We start from the raw sequence: 20,800 nt of genomic DNA, 5'->3' as shown, positions 1-20,800 counted from the left end.
AAATAGTTTTAAAATAAAAAATCACCCTGTGATTTGTGAACTTTTTTCTACTGTTTTCTACTTCATCACTTAGGTTGCTTTCCCCTGAGTCGTGGCGTTGAGAGGGCAATGCCTGAAACAGTGGTGACCTTTAGTTCTCTGCATTTCAGAATTTATTCCAGGCTTTTGCTTTGACTGTGTGTTTATAATGGTAGAAATCTATTTGAAAATATACTTCTGAAGGACAGTGAATGAAAAAGCAGGGAACACTGAAACCCTGAAATAATAGCTTTTGGAAGATGGCTCGAAAGTAGATTGCCTGCTTAGCCATTATTCTGCGATATTTTAAAAGTTTTGATTGAGGCATTTTCCACAGGCCGGCCCACCGCAGCCGCCTTGGGTCCGCACAGCCCCCTGCCGGCCGCAGCGCTTGCTGTGTCGCCGAGCAAACAAGCCTCCGCGGACAGGGGACGGAGCCGCGGCGCGAGACTGAGGCCGCGCGGGGGTGTGCGCAGACTCTTTCCTGTGGGGACTGCGCGCATGCGCACCGGCGGGGCGGGACCCGCGGCCGCTGCGTGGGGGCCGGCCACGCCGAGGGGCGCTGGTCCGGCTCAGCCAATCGCGAGCGCCGGGTACCTCGGCGCGGGCGCTTTGAATGGTTCGTGGGCCGCCTGAGGCAGCGGCAGGCTGGCCCCGCCGCTGTCGTTTTGGGAGCTTTGCTGAGATCGGGAGGGGAACCCGCCCCTCATCCTTTCACCGGAGCCCCACCCTCGCCAGGCCGCGGGACTGGCGAAAAAAAAAAAAAAAAAACAGCTGGGAAAGTAAAACAACACTGACTTCAGGTAAGGGTTACCTCTTCGGATGGAAGGAAGGGAATGGGATAAAGGAAAGGTGAAAAAGAAACTTCGAGCGTTTGTATATTATTTGATTTCTTAAAAGAAAGATTTTTAAATGCTAACATTTTCCCAGAATGCTTAAATTTTTTAAAGAAAGAAAATGTTACTATGTAATTTTGTTACATAAATACCCAATATATATTCATGCATATGCACACAGATATGCATATTTTATATCTAAACGTAAAAAACATTATTCAATGAATAAAATTATAGAAATTTCATAATTGGACTTTATTCTTTTTCTTAAATTACGGTTCTTTCAGGTACTTCAGGGCTCCAGAGGTTGCCGGGAGATGCACATATCCAAGAAGGCCAGGCCTCATCAGGGAAGCAGGACGGAGCCCCAGGTGCAGGTAGGTCAAGGCAGGATGGGGATGCTGGGGATGGTCGAAGGCAGGCAGGGAGGCTGGAGGTCGGGCAATGTGGAGGGAAGCATCGAGGTCTATGTGGGGCACAGGTAGGCCAAGGCAGGTTGGAGTGAGGGGCGCTGTGTGGGAGCGAAGTAGGAAGGGAGGGGAGGGGTGCTTCAGGAGCCAGGGTCGGGGTATCCCCCCCCACCTCCTGACACCTCCCAAAGCAGCAGCTGAATCCCTCCTGAGCTCGCTGTCGGACAGGCCCAGCTTTGGCATCTGCATCGTTGCCCCAAGTTGCTACACAGCTCCCCTCATCTGGATCCCCCTGCCCACTTTTCTTCCCCGCCAGCGACCTGTGCTCAGAGGCCCCGCTGGCTGGGACACCAGACCCAGTGCACCGTCCCAGGGACACCAGGGGGATTCCCTTGTTCTGTGAGCCAGTGTTCTCCAGGTGGACAGGTTTCCATGCCTCTCCTCCCAATGTGCAAGGCCTTCTTCCTAGGTGCTAAGGCCCTACACATTGACCTATTTGGGTTTGTTTCTCGGCCTCCAATTTTAGCCCGTCAGATGACTGTCCATAAGTTTATAAGAAGCCTTAACACCTGGGAGGGCAATGTACACTTCTTGTTCTTCTTCCACTTTATCTTGGCTCTTCTTAGAAATTCCTCATCCCCCACCCCTGATGTCCAAGTCCTTGGCTGCCCTGAAGCAAGAATCCTGGTGCTGGATACCTGACCAAGCTCCTCTTGGTACCCCTCCATCCACAGAGGAGCCGCATACTCTGCCCAGTGGCCAAGAACCCTCAGCTGTCTTTGCTGTATCTGGAGTGGAGTGCGATCTCTCTCCCTTTTGGCACTAGCCTTGAATAAACTCTTTCCTACCATTTTTAACAAGTGTCCGGTGAATACTTTCTCCTCACCAGCAGCACCGTGGAGCCTGCCGCGTGGCGGTCACAGCTCAAGCACACCCAGGCTTACACCCTCAGTTAGTAGGTTCCCCCCACACGCCCGCATGACACAGAACCTGAGAAAAGTCTGAGCGCTTCCAGAGCGTGGAACCCGCGCACCCCACCTCTCCTCCAGCGCGATCTCCTGGGGTCTCCTCCTGCGACTCCCTCTGCCCACGGCTTCCCAGTAGTCCAGGCTCCCCACTGGCAGTTCTCAGGTCTCCATGGTGACCGCGCTCCTCTCCTGGCCATGCTTCGCACCACCCCACAGGCTCATCGGGCAGGAAGCTTTGGAAGGTCCAGGGCGGGGATACAACTTAACCTGCTCTCAAGGGGGACAGAGGCACCCACTGACATTCTCTGAGGATGCAGGAGAATTAGCATCTGCCACAATTAGGGCCCACACTCCACTCTGGGCTGGGATGGATTTTTTTCCCTAAGTCACCATGAAGCCATCACTCAGTCTTCTAAATGCTTTTCCCAGCAGCCCTGGATTGCGCTGTTTCACCGAGGCCTCTGCCTGGAGGTGGCTGTCCCCATCTGCCCAAAGGGCCCAGGACTCCCTAGGTCTGCATGGGGCACAGACCAACAGTGAGACTGGACCCTAACTTCCATATTTCATTTCAGGCAGGCAAGATTTCTTCCTATTGTTTTATAAAAGATTAAAATAGCAGGAAGACACTGGTTAGAGAGACTAGTCATGAGGAATTACAAATAATTCAAATCTTCTTCCCTGGAATCTCACATTTAGGTGCAAAAATTGAGCACCGAAGTATGCCCATCCACTGCTCCCACCTGTCACGAGATGGGGCTGCTCATCAGAAGGGGAGCAGACCCCACGCCAGGGCCCCGAAGGAGGACAGGGTGACTGCATTGTACAAAATGACAGGGTACGTGAAACACACAGGAGTGTCTTGAAAACATCCACACAGTCGTCTGTTTTTCAATTAAATTGGCCACGGAGTTTAGTCAAGCAATTTTTTTTCCCTTTATTTTTGTTAAATAAGATTCCAGAAAGTATAGTGCAAACACTGAGTAGAAAAGTTGCAATTAAGAAATGTACATTCACATTTAACATTTCAGTCCATTCACTTTGTTTTTAAATAAAAATAGGACAAATTATTCAATCACTTGTCTCAATTTAACAATCTTGGAAAAGACTCGAAGCTGCTCTAGTGTCCAGTGGACGTAAAAATAGACCCGTATTGATTAAACAAATCTATCATGAGAAGTTACCCACTGATATTGAGTTGTTGTCCTTCTGACACAGACATCTCGTTTCCACGTCTAGAGAGGTGTTCTCAGTGAGCTCTACTGGTGGGAGGATGTGTCACCTGGGCCACTCTGTGCCCAGGAAGGGACACGGAAGGGCTGAAGGGTTCCCACAACCCTTCTGAGTGAGTAAAGGGAACCCAAGAGTGGGCTTTGGGTTTACCTTAAATGAGAGTGGAATCTGCTGCTAAGAGGTGGCCATGATCACCTTACATCATCTCCGCGTGTGCAGGGTGGTGTGCCGTCGGTGTGCACGAGAGATGGGGAGGGTGCCGGGGCGAAGTGGGGGCGCTTCAGAAAGGGTGAGGGAGCCGCTGAGGTGCGGGGGCCAGGACCCGCCAGGGCGGGATGCTCTGCGGTCAGCCGGGAGATGACCCGTGGTGACCGGGGCATGTCCCTTTGCGCATGCTGCGTGTCTTGGAATCCAAAGTAAGTGACACACAATTAGGAACTTCACTGCATGCGATGCTGAGTGCAAAGGGCTTGTGCAGCCACAGTTTCGCCAGGGGCAAAGGCAGAACTGCAGGCCTCTCTGGGACTGATGCCTGGGCGGGGAGAGCCGGCACTCCAGGCCGGCAGGAGAGGCCTTGGTGTCTTCGTCAGGAGACCCAGGACGTGGGAGTGGTCCCCTGAGACGTGTGCTTCGTGCCCGACATCAGGGGGCATGGGAGTTGCTGGTGAGAGGCAAGAAACAAGTTCTGGCTGCTGGTGGGCCCACTGCCCAATGCATGTGCCCCGGGGAGTGAGAGCCCGTGGACGGGATGCTGCGTGGCTGTGCCTGCAGGCGGCCCTGCGCATCTTTACAAAGCCCAAGTGGTGGACAGATCTCTTGGGGGTTGGTCTGGGACTTCCTCGCTGTTTAAACACCAATTCTTAGTCAACGATTGCCAGCTGTTTTGGAATCCAACCCATCCAAAGTCTGATCTGCCTGGAACCACAGAAGTCAGTGCCTGGGGGAGCCCAGGACACCCGTGCTCCAGCGGCTGCCAACTGCTCACCATCCATCATGATCCCCATCTCGCCTTCTGCACATTTTCAGTGAAATCTGCTCTTGTATGTCCTGTCATCCCCAGGAAGGTCCAGTGACCACCTACACCGCTCCACAGAATGACGGGGACACGGGAGGGCTCTGATCAGGCATTGGGGGCCGGGTTGGCTCCACATAAGTGGAGAAGCGTGTGGAGTATGAGGGCACCTGGGGGCCCGCGGTCTCCCCCTGGTTGGTGTCAAAGAGGCCTTACAGAAAGAGACAGGACAACTGTCCTCACTGAGGGAAGAATCTGTGTTTTCTAAGATGCGCTGGCAGGTGGCGCTGCCGGATACAGTTTTAGGATAGAACATATGCCAAAATAAGGCAGGGAGTTTTCAGGCCAATGCTGTATGACTTTGCTAAAGATCTGTTGTTAAAGCAGAGGCACGGCTCAGCTGAGAGTCCATGTGCTCTTCCAATCTCACAGCATGAGGCCTAAGTGAGGGTGACTCTGTGCCTGGGCACATCCGGGGATGGGCGGTGGGGCAAACCCGATGCCTGGGGACCCGCCTGGGTGTTCCAAACCAGCCGGCCAGGCACCGCCACCACCGTGCGCGCTTGAGCTAAGGGCTCCAACAACACCAGCACCACTCTGCTGGTGTCACTGTTAGCTGAGAGGTGCTGACCTTGAGTGGCTCCCTGGGTAACTGGGAGGGAGGTGGGTGGGGGGATGCCGGCTCTTCCCTCCAGAATCCCTGCACCAACACCCACCTGTGGCTCTCCCCTCAGGCCTCCACGTATACCCAAAACCTAAACACAACAAAATGAAACAAAGGATAAACTATGGAGAATGGGACCAATTCAGTGCCTTGATGCTGCGGGACTTCAGTAAAGGAAAAAAGAAAAGAGACTTTCTTCCTCCCTAGCAGATGTTGGAGACAGAAGCCCAGGCACCACTGGGACCTCGGCAGGAGTCAATGCCACCTCTGTGTCCCAGAGCTGCTGCCCCCTCTCCTCCCGGGGTCAGGATGTCTAGGAGAAATCAAGTCATGGCCGTCAGGGAATTCCCTGGGGGAGGCAGCCGTCTGTCCGTATTCCAAGTTAATTTGTTCTTTATATGCATCCATCTTAATCCCAGGAACAAATAACTGATTTTAACTTTGCTTACGCCATGCCATTCACACACACACACACACCACACACACTTGCATTAAGCATGACCTCTGGCAGAATAATTTCTTTTTATCTTAGAGAACAGATTTGATATGGAACAGATTATAGTTTCAGAGTAATTAAGGAATACAAATGTCTGAGTCGTTACTACAAAGTCAAGTCGTGTAAGGAGTTCTAGCCCCAAAGTGGGACCCTCGAAATTCAGATTGTTATGAAACAGATGATGGAGGAGACATATTCCGCTACTCCATCACAGGACCTGCCTCCACGACGTGTGCGTGCACACGAGAGACAAAGGGAAACTCCCCGAATCTTTTCCAAAGCATCCTGTGGCTTCCCAGAAGTGAAAGTTCACCAGGCGCTCCCTGTCTGGGGTGCCGGCCCCTAACCCCGAGAGGGAAAATCTAGGTCAGATTCCAGTTGCTGGGGCTGGGCCCATGGTCCATGCTGGTCTCACTGGCCGCCCTGCTGGCCACGCCAACCCCAGTCCCAGCCACTCGAGTGTCCCCTGCACCCCACGCTCCTACTTTCCTATGTTCAGGTGCTACGCCCACACTGCCTCCCTCCCAGGCATGGGGCCTGCCTGTGGCTCTTGCCCATCAGGTCACACAGAATCAAGGGTGCCCTCCCACCACTGAGGGACTGGGCGGTGGTGGACAACTGTCTGTCAGCGCTCCCTGGGGCCAGCTACCCCTGCCTTGGACGGGACGCCCTCGAGCTCCTGAGTCCATCCCGGGAAAAGTCACAACACTATTCCCCCCACCGCCCACTTTGCCAACCACTGGGCACCTGGCTTGGACTTTTCTTGCCACATATATCGCTGGACGATGTGTACTGCGGAATCGGAGCTCTTCAAATCTCTTTGCTGTACCCCAAAGTCAACTTGGAGGCCTGACCCATCACGACCAGCCTCCTGAAACCCAGGTGGGGGTCCCCGTCCTGCCTGCTGACCTCTGGGCCTGGCGACACAGCTCCCAGCAGACCTTGAACCTCCTGATTTAGACCCACCCACAGCCTCACAGCCTAAGGACTTGTGAAGCCAGATGAAACCCAATGCGCCGTATGGAGAAACGTCATGTCTTTCGTCATCCACTGCGGAACCTGGAGTATTACATGAAAATGAGAGGCTGCTAGTGCAAATTCGACTTTCAAAGCAAACTGCAGCTGGGGAGGCAGGATGGTCAGGCCCAGGGACACTGCCGAGGCCGCCAACTGTCAGGTGGCCACAGCTCACCCCTCATTTATTTCACCAAACCAAAATATTTTGAAACTCATGGTGTCTACGGAGTTTGGATTTTTGGATTTTGCTTTGCTGCTCTTTTGTTCATTGAAGGCATTACAAAACCAAGGATAAGTCAGTTTCTGGGGAGTCAGTTACACATAACTAATGGGGCTGCATACTGAGAATGACAAGTGTACCAGCAGATCTGTGACCCCTCCCAAGAGCGCTACTTAATGCAGGGCACAGTGTGACCTTGCATTTCCTGCGTGGGCGACACACACAGAGGCAGCGGTTGCCTTACGAGTCATGCGTGCGGGGCAGGGGCAGGGCTGGCCACACGGGTAGACCAGCAGGATCCCAACTCAGGTGATCACAGAACACACCACGCAGAAGGGTGGGCGCACCCTGGAACCTAGATGGTTCACCACCTGGTGAACCTGGACATGGTGACAGGCCAACCCAGACTTTCCTTCTCGAGAGAGAGGTGAAAGCAGGGATTCAAGCACTCTATCCAGCTCACTCCTGGGACGATGGTGCAGGATTTCTATCAGCTGCAGACAGAGCATCGTGTCTCTGAAGGCCGGCCGGATCCTGCCTGAGCCCAGAGCCTACCCATCAGCCAGGTTTTGGGGGTGTCAGCCCCCACGGTGCCCTGCAATCTGGGGAAACGTGTACACGTGGCTTGTCTCTGAAACACCAATCTGCTTTGGACCAGACCTGTCTCTACACTTTAGAATTAGTTTTTGCTTCTAGTGACAGAAGATATTGGAAGCCCTGATGGCTTTGGAGTCAGATAAACATGGCAGGCTCAGGGTGGTTGGGTCTTGGGGTCCACCCTGAAGACACAGACCCTGGAGTGGACCGGCCATGGGTCAGGGTCCATGGAACCATTTGGAAGTTCGAGGCTGTCCTCTACTCTACTGAGGCTGAAGCACAGGAGGCATGCAAGGGTCTAGAGGGAACACACGGAAGGGGTCTTTTCAAAGGACAGCAGCCACGCCAAGCAGGGTGTGATGCCTTGGGAACCTCACACACCGGCTAAGGCGGGCTGTCCACACAGGCGGTCGTGCCTGTCTTCATTTTGGTCAGAAGGCAACAGGCAGCAAATGGAAGCGGTGCACTATTTACAGAGCATCTTATATAATTTAGAGGTACTCCCACTTAGAAGGCGCTAACATTTGTACACGACAATTGTACAAGGTTAAAAATAACTAAGGCAGTATCATACAGTGTAATCACAAATAAAAAGGAAGTTGTTGAACAAACCCCAAGGAACGTTATGGCTGAACGGAGCCCATGTGCCCACAGGAAGCAGGTAGGGTTTGGAACTGCTTATGATGGAGGAGGTGCTGCTCACAAAGTGGAACCTCGCTGTCTCAGCACAGCCAAGGCCCCAATGGCTTCCCACGGCCGCGGTAAAGCTGGCCACACGTTCCATGGCTTTGCCAATACTCATAGTGTGTCCCATGGCTCTGCGGATCTGATGTCCCGACACGGCCAGGCTGGGCTCTCGCCCAGAGGCTCAGGGACGATCTCACTCAGGTAGACGCGAATTCAGCGCCCATGGGAGTGGGTTGTGGGAGTGCCGATCGCTTACTCACTAGCTGATGGCAGCGGCGTCCTAACCTTAGACTGGCTGTGGCCACTCAGATTTAAACAGCAACCTCATGCTTTGAATATTCCTGAACACCCCGACTGCCACGTCCACTATAAGGGGCCACGTGGTCACATGATCAAACACGGCACAGGATCCCCTCCCCAACTTCTGGCCTGAGCTAACGTTGCTCATGAAGATCCTGCGGCTCCTGCCACTACTGTATCTCCTGCTTCTCCTGACGATCCCGAAGCTCCTGCTGCTCCAAAAGCGCCCGCAGCTCCCGCTGCTTCCGAACATCCTGAAGATGCTGCAACTGCAGCTGGAATACTGGGCCAAAGAGAGCATGTACAGGTGTCATCAGCCCCTGGGGCTGAGCTTCCTCTGTGCCCACACGCACCTTTTACCTCAAAAGACCACAATGAATCCCCTCCCGCACCCGAACTTGACTTCCATTCCCCTGAAGTTCTTCGTGATTGCTTTTTCTTGACTTCCAACTCTTTGTTTCATATCGGTTATGGCATCCTTTCTTTTCCGTTTTTTTTAGTTTGTTTTAATAAAATATAGACTTGGTCCCTCTGAAATTGTGCAATTTAGGAGCACTAGGTGCCTTCACGATGCCGTGTGACCATCACTACCATGTAGGTTCACAACATTACTTTCCTGAAAGTAAAATCCTGGATCCAGAGCACGCACTCCCCACCCCCCGAGCCCCCTGGCCCCTGACAGCCCCGAGTCCTCTTCCCCTCTGAGTGTCTTTACCTCTCCTGGGTGTTCCCTGTCAATGAAGCCACAGGAAAGGTGGCTTTGCGTGCCTGCCCACGTGACTTAAGCGGGGGCTGGTGATGTTTTCTTTTGTTTTCACTTGAAACAGCATTTTGATTATTTGAAAGGGAAATCCAGGTGGGCTAAAAATGTCATGTGCAAAATGAAGCCCTTTCGGGAACTCTGTGCATAACCTCGGGGGAGGCACTGCTCTTCCCCCTGTGACACCACAGACACAAGACACAAGGGAGATGCTTAGCTCTTCCTGGGGCAAAAGCAAAACCAAGCAAATCAAGAAACCAGCAAAAGCCCACAAATATAGCCGGAAACACACTCCACGACCCGCAAGAAGCGTTCCTCAGAACCCAAAGTTGGAGAAAGGCTACACATCCTCGGGGTCCAAAAACCTCTCGAAACCCAGTGCTCTAAACAAACACAACACACATGGGCAGTGCCAACGAGAGGCACAGCAGGTGGCCAGTGTCTGTTAGATGTGCTCGACATCTCGCGGGAGGACACAGGTGGACGGACGCACTGTGGAGACAGCACTGGCCACCATGACGCTGGCAGGTCTTTAGCCTGGTGACAGCCAGCCCTGGTGACAACGTGAGGAGGCAGAGGCCCCAGCAGATCCCCCGGAGGGACCAGAGAACAGACATTCCTCTCCAGGGAAACAGTGTGCAGGATGCATCAAAGGGCCACAGGCGCAGCAGCCCTTCCCCGTCAGTGCTGATCCTTAGAGCTGACCCCACCAAAGTGGTAGCACAACTTGCAAACAAGTTTTTACTTCAGCAACATGAAAAGAACCACTATGTCATCAAGGCATTTTCAGAAGTGGCCTGCCCTGGGCCGTAACGATACAAACACGTAAATACACAGATACGCACGTAAATGTACACGCACATGCATCCAGGAAAAGAGACAGAGAGACTGAAACACACAGAGGCAGAGGGAGAGAGAAACAGAGAGAGAGAGAGACAAGACAGCTGCTGAGAGACAGAGAGGGGGTGAAGGAACACCCAAATTGTGAACGAGTGGAAGTCACACCCATTTTCAAAGGAAAGATACTGAGGATGAAAAGCTTATTTCATTTATTCCAGAAAGAAAGCTACTCATAAGCTATCTTTATTTGAGAAACCTAATTCTCTTGGTCATTTATTATGATGATATATTGAATGGAATATAGACATGTTCCATTCAACATATACATATTTATATGCAACAAAATATATATTATACATAAATATATATTAACACACTCAATTTTATATTCTATAAAAGCAACCTGAAAGAATTTGAAGGGCAGAGTATACAGTTCTTCAAAAAGCCACCTTGCAGAACACATTAGGCGATGTCTTTCCTATTTCTCTATAACTCCAATGCTAGCCAAACGAGCCACTAAGCACCCTAAAGATCTGTAATGAAGGGTGCCTCTCTTTGCTACTTTTATGCTTTTCATGTCCAGAGCATAATCGGTGCTAGGAAGAAACTGATGTTTTTGGCCTTGGACCTCAATGTCACTATGCATTTGGTTGGCTTAGACTTTCCAAAGAATAAAATCATCCCTTTGTCACGTCAAACAAACTACCAGAAAACAAAATTGGCAAAGGAGAGTTATTATTTCCTATAATGAAAAAAGAACCTACCTTGTGAGAAAGGAAGATTTTCCAAATTGTAAAAGAGTCAGATCAGTTGGGGGGCTGCGGGAGCCAAGGGCACCAGCCCCCTCTAGGCATGCAGGGCGCTGGCGACTCTGAGAGTACGGGCGCGGGGTGGCCTTGGCGGTGGCCCGAGTCCTCGGAGGCTTCCGCGACCGTCACCTGAGCGCCCAAGCGGAGGGGGCACAGATTTGGGGCCACGGGAGGGATAGGGAGCAACAAGGGCTCCAAAGTGCTCAGGGTGGGGAGCGACAAGGGCTCCGGGGTGCTCAGGGTGGGGAGCGACAAGGGCTCCAGGGTGCTCAGGGTGGGGAGCGACAAGGGCTCCAGGGTGCTCAGGGTGGGGAGCGACAAGGGCTCCGGGGTGCTCAGGGTGGGGAGCCACAAGGGTTCCGGGGTGCTCCCCATGCCCACAGCTGTGGACCCCCGGCTCCCAGACCGCCGGCCACCGCCCTCCCCGCCCCGCAGTGGCCCGCGCGACCTCCCTCCCCCCGTGGGGACCCAGGGCGGCAGCCGCCGCATCCTCCCTCCTTCTGGCGCCCAACTCCCCGCGCCCCGCGGCCGCCGCCGCCGCCTTACTCACCTCAGGGGCGCAACCGGCACAGCCGGCCGTCGGCCTCGTTCCCGCCGAAGCGTCTCAGTGCGGTACTCCGTGCGTGGGCGGGTTGTTCCCTGGCCGTCGCAGGGGGTTCCGGGGTGGGGGGGGCGGGGAGCACCAACCGATGCGCCGCCTGCTGGCATTTTCCACAGGCCGACCCACCACAGCCGCCTTGGGTCCGCACAGCCCCCTGCCGGCCGCAGCTCTTCCTGTCTCGCCGAGCCGACAAGCCTCCGCGGACAGGGGAGGGAGCCACAGCGCGAAGAGGAGGCCGGGCGAGGGTGTGCGCAGACTCTTTCCTGTGCGGACTGCGCGCATGCGCACCAGCGGGGCGTGACCAGCGGGGCGTGACCAGCGGCCGCTTTCTGGGGGCGGGACCCGCGGCCGCTGCGTGGGGGCCGGCCCCACCCAGGGGCGCTGGTCCGGCCCAGCCAATCGCGAGCGCCGGGTACCTGTTGGCGCGGGCGCTTTGAATGGTTCCTGGGCTGCCTGAGTCAGTGACAGGCTGGCCATGCTGCTGCTGCTTTGGGAGATTTCCTGAGATCGGGAGGGGAACCCGCCCCTCATCCTTTCCCCGGAGCCCCACCCTCGACAACCTACAGAATGGGAGAAAGTATTTGTAAATGACTCGACTCACAAAGGCTTAATTTCCAGAATATATAAACAGCTCATAAAACTTAATAACAAAAGACAAAACACCCAATCCAAAATTGGGCAGAAGACCTAAACAAGCATTTCTCCAATGAACACTGCAAATGGCCAATAGGCACATGTAAAATTGCTCAGTATCACTAAATACCAGAGAAACACAAATCAAAACTACAATGAGGTATCACCTCACACCAGTCAGAATGGCCATCACTCAGAAGCTGATGAAGTTAAATGCTGGAGAGTGTGGAGAAAAGGGAACCCTCTTACACTGCTGGTGGGAATGTAGTTTGGTGTAGCTATTATGGAAAACAGTATGGAAATTCCTCGAAAAACTAAAAAAACAGACTTACCCTATGATACAGTAATCCCACTTCTGGGTATTTATCTGTAGGGAACTCCAATGCAAAAAGATACCTGCACCTCAGTATTCAAAGCACCACTCTGTAAAATAGCCAAGACATTGAAGCAACCTAAATGAAGCAACAGATGACTAGGTAAAGAAGATGTGGTATTTTTATACAGTGGAATACTACTCTGCCATAAAAAGGATCAAACCATGGGCCCACATCTCTCACTTTCCTGTCTAAACATGAGATGCAAAATCGATCAGCAAACCAGCTTCCACTCGAAATCCACTTCCTTCAGGTCCAGGCTCTAATTGCTTCTGGAAATTCCACATCTGGAGAAACACTTCTGCCACCAAAGTATGTTTCATGATTATTCTTCCTGTTACCTACCTGCTGTTCTTGTCCAAATCATGATAAAAATCTAAGTGTGTTTTTAAGTGCTAGTAAAGCAGTTACAGCACTGTGGATTTAAGTTTTCAAAATGAATGGCGATTTCCCTATTGAAACATAAACATGATTCAAATGCTCAGGCTTAGTTTACACTTTGTAACCCTTGGTGGACTGTGTTTGTTCATCTCTGTCTGTACTTGGTTCTGTAGTAGCTGTGCTTTGGTTTTTCTCTGTCTTTTTAACTTTTTTAAACTTTTTTTATTGAGTAATGGTCATTTTACAGTGTTGTGTCAAATTCCAGTGTAGAGCACAATTTTTCAGTTATACATGAATATACATATACTCACCGTCGCATTCTTTTTCACCGTGAGCTACCACAAGATCTTGTATGTATTTCCCTGTGCTATATGGTATAATCTTGTTTATCTGTTCTACAGATGCCTGTCAGTATCTACAAATTTTGAACTCCCAGTCTGTCCCTTCCCACCCCCTTCCCCCTTGGCAACCACAAATTTGTATTCTATGTCTGTGAGTTCTCTTTGTCTTAATCATGGAGTCAGTTCCTATTACTCTTTGCCTTAGTGGTGTTAAGTTGATGATTATTAAAGATGATAAAAAGAATCAGATCCATTGGGCCACGTTCAGTAATGGGATTGCAGCCTGCTTTCTGAGGTGTGGAGTGTGTTTACACCCCCACCCCCTGATCCCAGGTGATTAGCAAAAGCATCACCTTGGCTCTCAGTTAACCCTGGTAACTGTAGGTAGACAAGTAATCAAGAAATCTCAGTGAAGTTGGAAAGAAAGGTGGACTTTTGAAAGACATGTAAAGGAAGGGGAGGGAGGCATGGCAAGTGGGAAGAAGCGATATGGAAGTGTAAGGAGGTGGGAGAGGAGAACAATGATCAATTGAGGGGAAGAAGAAAAAGTCACGTGAATGTCAGACTGGACCCTGTTATTTTTATTTAATGAGAATGTGCGTCTTTAAAGTAACCTGGGATTACTTTGCAATAATGTAGCTGATACTTAACATGAGTCAAATACAACCATCTTTATTTACCCTATAGCTTTTCAAAGTACAAGGGAAGAAAGGAAAACTGCCAGGGTAGAAAATACACCCCCTACCCCGGTGTTAGTGATTAGTGCTCCAGGAGGGGGTAAGTAGGGGGGGTGGAATGACACAAATTAACTGGTGCCGTCTCTCCAAGGCTAGTATTCATGGACAGTGACTCCTTATATCATGAAATCTATGTTCTCATCAGTGGCAAAATAAATCCTCATATGCCCACCAAGTTTTGGTAAAAGATCCTAGAATTTTCAAGGTTGCCTTTTATTCCCAAGAGAGGTGTTTAAAAAATAGTGGGGGGGGTTGCACAAGTCAGGATCCTAGTAGCTCCACGGGGAATAAAAGGTGTTTATGTCCCATTGATTCTGACACCTGCTCACTTTTAAATGAGTCATCAGAGACAGAGTGTAAGTGGAGCAGCTTCGTAATTCCAGTGTCTTCACCTTTTTTTTTTCATTACACCATTAAACACAGTAAGGCTACAACTTGGGTTATTATACAGATCAGCAGGTAAAGAGATGGCATTTTCTGAGTTTCACTTTATCTGATTTGGAATCCCTCTTTATGTGCCTACATGTGATTGAGTCACTGTTACAGAGTGAATTAAACTTGCATACGAGATGCAGGTTTTCAAATCCATAACTCAAGCACAGTAATAAAATGGCAGCTCCCTTTAAGGGAAAAAAAAAACCAAAAAACAAACCTGGCTCAAAGTCTCCCTGGTTCCTTTTGCGAGCGATCGTAATTGTTACTCTCTGTGAAGTTCAGCTAACTGTTACAGGAGAGCACTGATTCATGCTAAATGTTTTTAATGTTCTCTTGCTCAAATGTAAGCTCAAAATTAAAATGCCATTTTTGCCATTTAGCATTATGACTCATCACCGCTTAAGTGGCAGTTGGATTTCTGAGTCGGGCTGCCTAGTTCTGAACCACCAAACAGCGCTGCCTATCTGAAACAGTTTGCTGCAAAACCAAACCCTGAAACAAATTACAAGCAAGCAATTAAATCAGAAGGCGCTTTTCAGTAGAGCAGCAATCATCTGCGTGCAGTTATTGGCCCTGTAGTCTCTCTTTTTAAGAATTTGATTTTTTAAATTGAAGTATAGTTGATTTACAATGTTGTTATTTGCCCTGTATTTTCTTAATTATGCAATCTGTTCAGTGGAATTTAAAAACAATAGTCCAGTCTCCTTTCTTATTTAGTAAACTTCGGGGTCATGCCCGTGGACCGGCTTATCTTTCTGAATTGAATCAGATGATCTAATTTGAAGACCTGTCTCCCAGGGTGGGATTTGGGTAAGTCAGTTTCTACTTCCCTGAAATCAGAGAGCGACTAACTCCTCGTATTTGCCTGCCACAGTTGAGACGCTTTGCGAAGTCAAGAATAATAAAAGCAGAAATATTGGAAAAATATAATCCCACTATTAAGAGACAATATAACCCTTTGATCCCACAGAAGCAGTAGCTCAGCTGCACAGGGATAATGAAGAGAACGAGGAGGCTTTTTACCTGCGTGTAGATGGCCATCAATTTAATAGAAATATGAGAGTATCAAACTCATTTCATTTTAGTGTTTGAGATTCAGCTTGAATTTAAGATGAAAAGTCTGAGTTTCATTAGGAATGGAAGCAAAGTTATATCTGTCTTCTGAACATATTTTATTCGTAATAAGTGGCATTTCTTTTAATCTAGTCAATCTGAGAACATTTTAGATGAAAATTATTGCTGCATGAAGAACAATGATTATAAAATGACAAGGGCAACTTTAGAGCAATTTAGGAACCCAGAAGATTTTCATCAACCAAAATCAGGGCAAGAGACAGCATAAATCAATCTGCTTTTTTTTTTTTTCCTGAGACTTTGAAAGCTTTGAAGGGATTATATTTGGGGTATGAGTGCATCATATTTTGAATTTTAAATAGACAATGTTATCTCAGTGTTAGAAAAAGCCCTTCATTCTATTGTCTGTTGCAGAGGTTTGCAAACTTTGTTGCATGCTAGGAGCATCAGGGAATCTTTTAAAATTCCTGATGCCCACCCCATATCCCAGACCATAAGATCAGAATTATGTGCCATTGAACTTGAACTTGAAATTTTAATTGTTTCTTCCAAAAATTTTCCTTGACTTATTAGGGAAGAAAATGATTGTCAATAGGTGACCCCACATAAGTAATTGTAGCGACTGTTCTCAACCAGAATATAGAAATAGGATTATACTTGATATTTTTCCCTCCGCTGATGAAGATAAGGGTTTTTTTTTTTGTCCATCAATCTCTATCCTTGATAAGCACTATTTAATGATGTGGTATCCAGCATTTCATTTTATGATTCAGTGAATTATCTTGCAAGGATGGATGTTGAAAGTATTTTAAGAACACTTAAGATGGCTTAATACTTTAGAAACTCTAGACAACTAATGAAATTCATTGGTAAGTTGTTGAATTTCGAAAGTACTTTGACTTTTCTGCTAGTCTCAGGATTTTGTTAGAATGTGAATCTCTGCCTTAGGCTGCAGGGGTGTGATTGACAGCAGAGATTATAAGCTGCAGGCTTGTAGGACGTGTTTGGCCCAAGTATGTGCTGCACCGTGTTTCAGTGTGGGAATATCATGTCTAAATCTTACTTTCTAGTTTCTAACAAAGTATTAGCATATCTTGCTAGATTAAGCGGATTTGACAGATACATACAGAACATTCTATCCCAGATCAACTGAATACATATTCTTTTCAAGTGCACATGGAACCTTCTCCAGGGTAGCTCAAATGTTAGGTCACCAAAGTTGTAATAAATTTAAATTTGAAATCGTATCAAACCACAGTGGTATAAAGTAGAAATTGGTTTCAAGAGGAAAACTGGAAAATTCAAACTTATGTAGAGACTAAACAACTTGTTACTGAATGGCTCAAAGAAGAAATCAAAAGAGTAATAAAAAAATACCTTGAGACATGTGAAAATGGAAACGCAACATACCAAACTTATGGGATGCAGCAAAAGCAGTTCTAAGAGGGGAGATCATAGCAATAAATGCCTACATCAAAAAACAAGGAAAATCTCAAATAAACAACAGGAACTAGACAAAGAAGAACAAGTGAATGCCAAAGTTAGTCGAAGAAAGGAAATAACAGAGATCAGAGTGGAAATAAACAGAATAAGAAGACAATAGAGAAGGTCCATGAAACTAAGTGCTGGGTCTTTGAAAAGATAAACCAAAGGAACATAAGGACTTCTACAAAAACCTACGCCTAGACAAGAGATGCTCCCATTTGTTTCTGCACCTGGTTTAGTTATATAGCTGCTTCTCTCATTTACTTTATGGCCTTTGAAGCTTAAGATTGCTGCTTCACCTGAAGCAGGGTATAGTTTTTTTTCTTGGGTGTCTGGTTCTTCTGATGGAAACAGAGCACTATCTTTTCTTCTCTCTCACCCCTTTCAAATGATGGTATGTTCCAAAGAGAAATACCATTCTTTGCTGTATTAATTACCCAAGGCTGCCATAACGAAGTACCACAAACTAGGTGACTTTAAACAACAGAAATTTACTCTATCATTTCTGGAGGCTAAATGCCCGAAATTGAGGAGCTGACGGGGCTGCGCTCCCCTTGATGGCTCTTAGGAGAGGGTCTTCCTTGCTCTACTTTCTGGGTAGTCCCAGAAAGGTTGTCCTTGGCTGGATGCTGCAGCATTTCCATCTCTGCCTCCATCATCACATTCTGTGTGTCTCTTCCTTCACATGATGTATTCTTCCTCTTATTTAAAAGGACATCAGTCATGTTAGATTAGACCTCATCTTAGCTTGATTACATCTGCAAAAACCTTATTTGCAAGCAAGGTCACATTTATAGCTGCTGGGGGTTAGGACTTCAGCAGATCTTTTTGGGGACATAATTCAACACCCGTCACTTGGATTGAGCAGAGAGCAGGACCAGCATGACCAGTGGCTCCTGGAACATAGGTAGTCAGGTGGTTAGAGTCGAGCCCTTTTGTGGACCATGTGGCTTGATATCAGTTCAGAGGAAGAAGATGACTTCAGCCCAATGACCTTGTTTTAGTTCTTTATGGTGTTCCTTCCTGTTTCAATCACACATCTCTGTAAGCTCCTCCATTTGTACTTATCTGCTGTATCCTCCCAGTAAGCCACTGCGCATATTTGAGGGTTACCATAAATATTTCAAAAGGAAATCAGTATGCTGTTAGGGAGTGGGCATGGATGCCAGAGAGCCCAAAATACCACAGTAGGATTCCTGAGTCTTGCTTCCTTCCTTCCTTAGTGCTGAGGTGGTACAAAAGGCAGGAAATCCTTTTCAAGTTTTTGCTGATTCTGCTTCATCCTCCCCCATTTTGACCCAAGTTTCCAAACCTAATGGTTCAGCCAGTTTACTTTATTACTGTGCCATTGTAACAGTTTGTTTCCTGGTTGTGATGCCTGTCCACTTAAGTCTAATTTGAGATAATTTGCAGAATTAATTCAGGGGATTTCCGTCTCTATATGAATGTGATGCTGACTTTCCAACTGAGGACTTACTGTGTAATACAAGTCACCTGAGTATACTCAGCATTGTCCTTTTCTTCAACAGATAAAGGGTTCTTCTTTTGATAAATTGTGAGTATTTTCATTTTAAGCAATCTGATAACCTTTGTCTTTTAATTAGTGTGTTTAGACCATTTACATTTAATGTAATTATTGTTCTGTTTGGACTTAGGCCTACCATTTTATTCTTTGTTTTCTGTTTGTCATGTTTGGGTTTTTTTTGTTTCTTTGTTCCCCTCTCTTGCCCTCTTTTGGGTCATTTGAATAGTTCTTAATATTCCATTTTAATTTGTCTATTGGTTTTTTGGCTGTATCTCTGTGTTTTTTTACGAGTTGCTCTGTGGCTTAAAAGGTGCATACTAATCTTTCACAGTCAGTTTAGAGTTACTATTTTGAGCAAAATGTAGAAGCCTTAAAAGCATATAGGTCCATTTATCCTCCTCTCCTGCCTTTATGTACTACATGTGTAATATATTACATCTACATACATTGAAAACCCTAGCAGATAATGTTATAATTTTTGATTTCAACAGTCATCCATATTTTTAAAAGTGGAAGAGGAAAAAAATAGACTATATTTACCTAGATATTAATCATTTACCTGTTGCTCTTCCTTATTTGATGGGGTTCCAAATTTCTTTCTAAGATTTTCCTTCATCCTGAAGAATGGCCTTTAGCTTTTCTTAGGGCAGATCTATTGCTGATTAATTGTACTCTCCTTTTAGAGGTGTGAGGTCGCCGTGGTTTCACTGAAGTGTGTGAATATGTGTTGAGTCTGTGCTTTTCTTTTGTTTCCTGATGAGAAACGAAGTTAATTTATCCAATGTTTTTTTTTCCAGTGCTCCTGTGTGCCCAGGACTGATGATATTCATCAGGTAATTGATGATAGAACAGTGAACATAACAGAAAAAATCTTTGCTCTCTTGAGGTTTGCATCATGTCTAGAAGGAGACAAACAACAGATAAGCAAATAAAGCAAGTGAATCAGATGTCATGAGTTCTATGGGGGAAATAAAGCAAGAGTCAGAGACGGACTTTTAAATCTGGTGGTCAAAGATGACCTCGCTGAGAAGGGAATGTGGGAATAAAGATTTGAGTTAGGTGAAGGAACTGGATAATACCTGGGGAAAGGAAGTTCCAGCTAAAGGAACAGTAAGTGCAGATGTCCTGAGGCAGAGGGTGACTGGCATGTGTGAGGAGCAGCCAGGAGGCCAGCGTGGCCCATGTAGTGAGAGGGAAGCATGGTGAGGCATGCAGAAATACGGCCGAGTAGGGGAAGCTGGGGCTATAAAGCTGCTGCTGTGAAAAAGAGGTAGGAAATACTGGCCATCTGTTACACCACAGCCTGAGATTTACATAGGGACAGCTGTATTTGATTGTTAATATTTCACTCTTCTGGGGCTGTTACCAGGGGTCAACAAACTCAAATACCTAAGACGAGGCTTGTCTTTTATGCAAGTGTAGGTCTAACGTTGCAATCTCCCGATTTTGCCAGACAAGCTGGACACAGACCATGAAGTTACTTGTCTTGAGTTTTGAACGTTGACAATTTAAAACTTAGAATGTTTTTGGAGCTCTAAGCCAGACACACCATCAGTGGGTCAGAACTGGGCTACAAGCCACCGTTGTATGTGCGCTGGCCTGGAAGCTTTCTCATACAACAGGCATCCATCACTCTCTAAGAGAAACAACAGTTAGTGCACAGGCTGTTTTAAATCTAATTTGTACTCCTCTGCCCTCTTTTGTTTAATTTAATGTTGTAGTTGAGGATTATGTGCCACAGTGAATAACTTAGTGAAAAATGTTTTCTTGGACAGGTGTGGCAGCTTGTAGTGTAGTTTGGATGTGACCTGGGGAGATGGGTCACGGGGCTTTGGTTTGTAAATATCTCAAGGACAAGTCCCGTGATGCCACTGGGCGTCCACTCCGCAATTCCTTCCTCCTCACGTGGCAGAATTTGGACATTCATCTGGTTTTATTGCCCGAGATGTTTATTAAAATTAGCACAGCTTTCTCCACAGCCTGGTGATATAATCGTGATTGTTATCTTCTCCACATCTTTCCTCTCTCCCCGTTTTATGAGATGAAAACCTCTGGTATAAATATGTGACAGGGATGGCATGCATTTTTTTTTCTTCTCAGCCTAATGGATGAACAGCTGGCAGTAAATGAGCTTTTAATAGTGAGTGTAGGGGGTTAGTTTTTTGCAATTTCGGTCCCCATCAAATGCTCTGAAGTCTCATTGTTTTTCTGCTTCTCCTTAACATTAGCTTTATTGACACCTGCAAATGCCTCTTTAAAATTCACTCAGCATGGAGGGAACATAGTTCTCTTTGGATCACCTTGGCCTCAACTGACTTTCCTTTAATTATAAGGCCCCTGTGGAACTCCC

General features: G+C 47.7%; 1 long non-coding RNA gene across 1 annotated transcript; it reads left to right on the top strand.

Annotated features, from left to right (window-relative positions):
- Nucleotides 1-596: 596 nt before the first annotated feature.
- LOC140686542 (uncharacterized) lies at nt 597-2,116 on the top strand. Its single transcript, XR_012060365.1, has 3 exons — nt 597-821; nt 1,142-1,231; nt 1,891-2,116. It is a non-coding gene; the product is annotated as an uncharacterized lncRNA (long non-coding RNA).
- Nucleotides 2,117-20,800: the final 18,684 nt, after the last annotated feature.

Source organism: Vicugna pacos, chromosome 17 (genome assembly GCF_048564905.1).
Source record: "Vicugna pacos chromosome 17, VicPac4, whole genome shotgun sequence".
NCBI classification, from domain to species: domain Eukaryota; kingdom Metazoa; phylum Chordata; class Mammalia; order Artiodactyla; family Camelidae; genus Vicugna; species Vicugna pacos.
The sequence above is the reverse complement of the archived record's forward strand: the minus strand, read 5'-3'. Positions and strand labels throughout refer to the sequence as shown.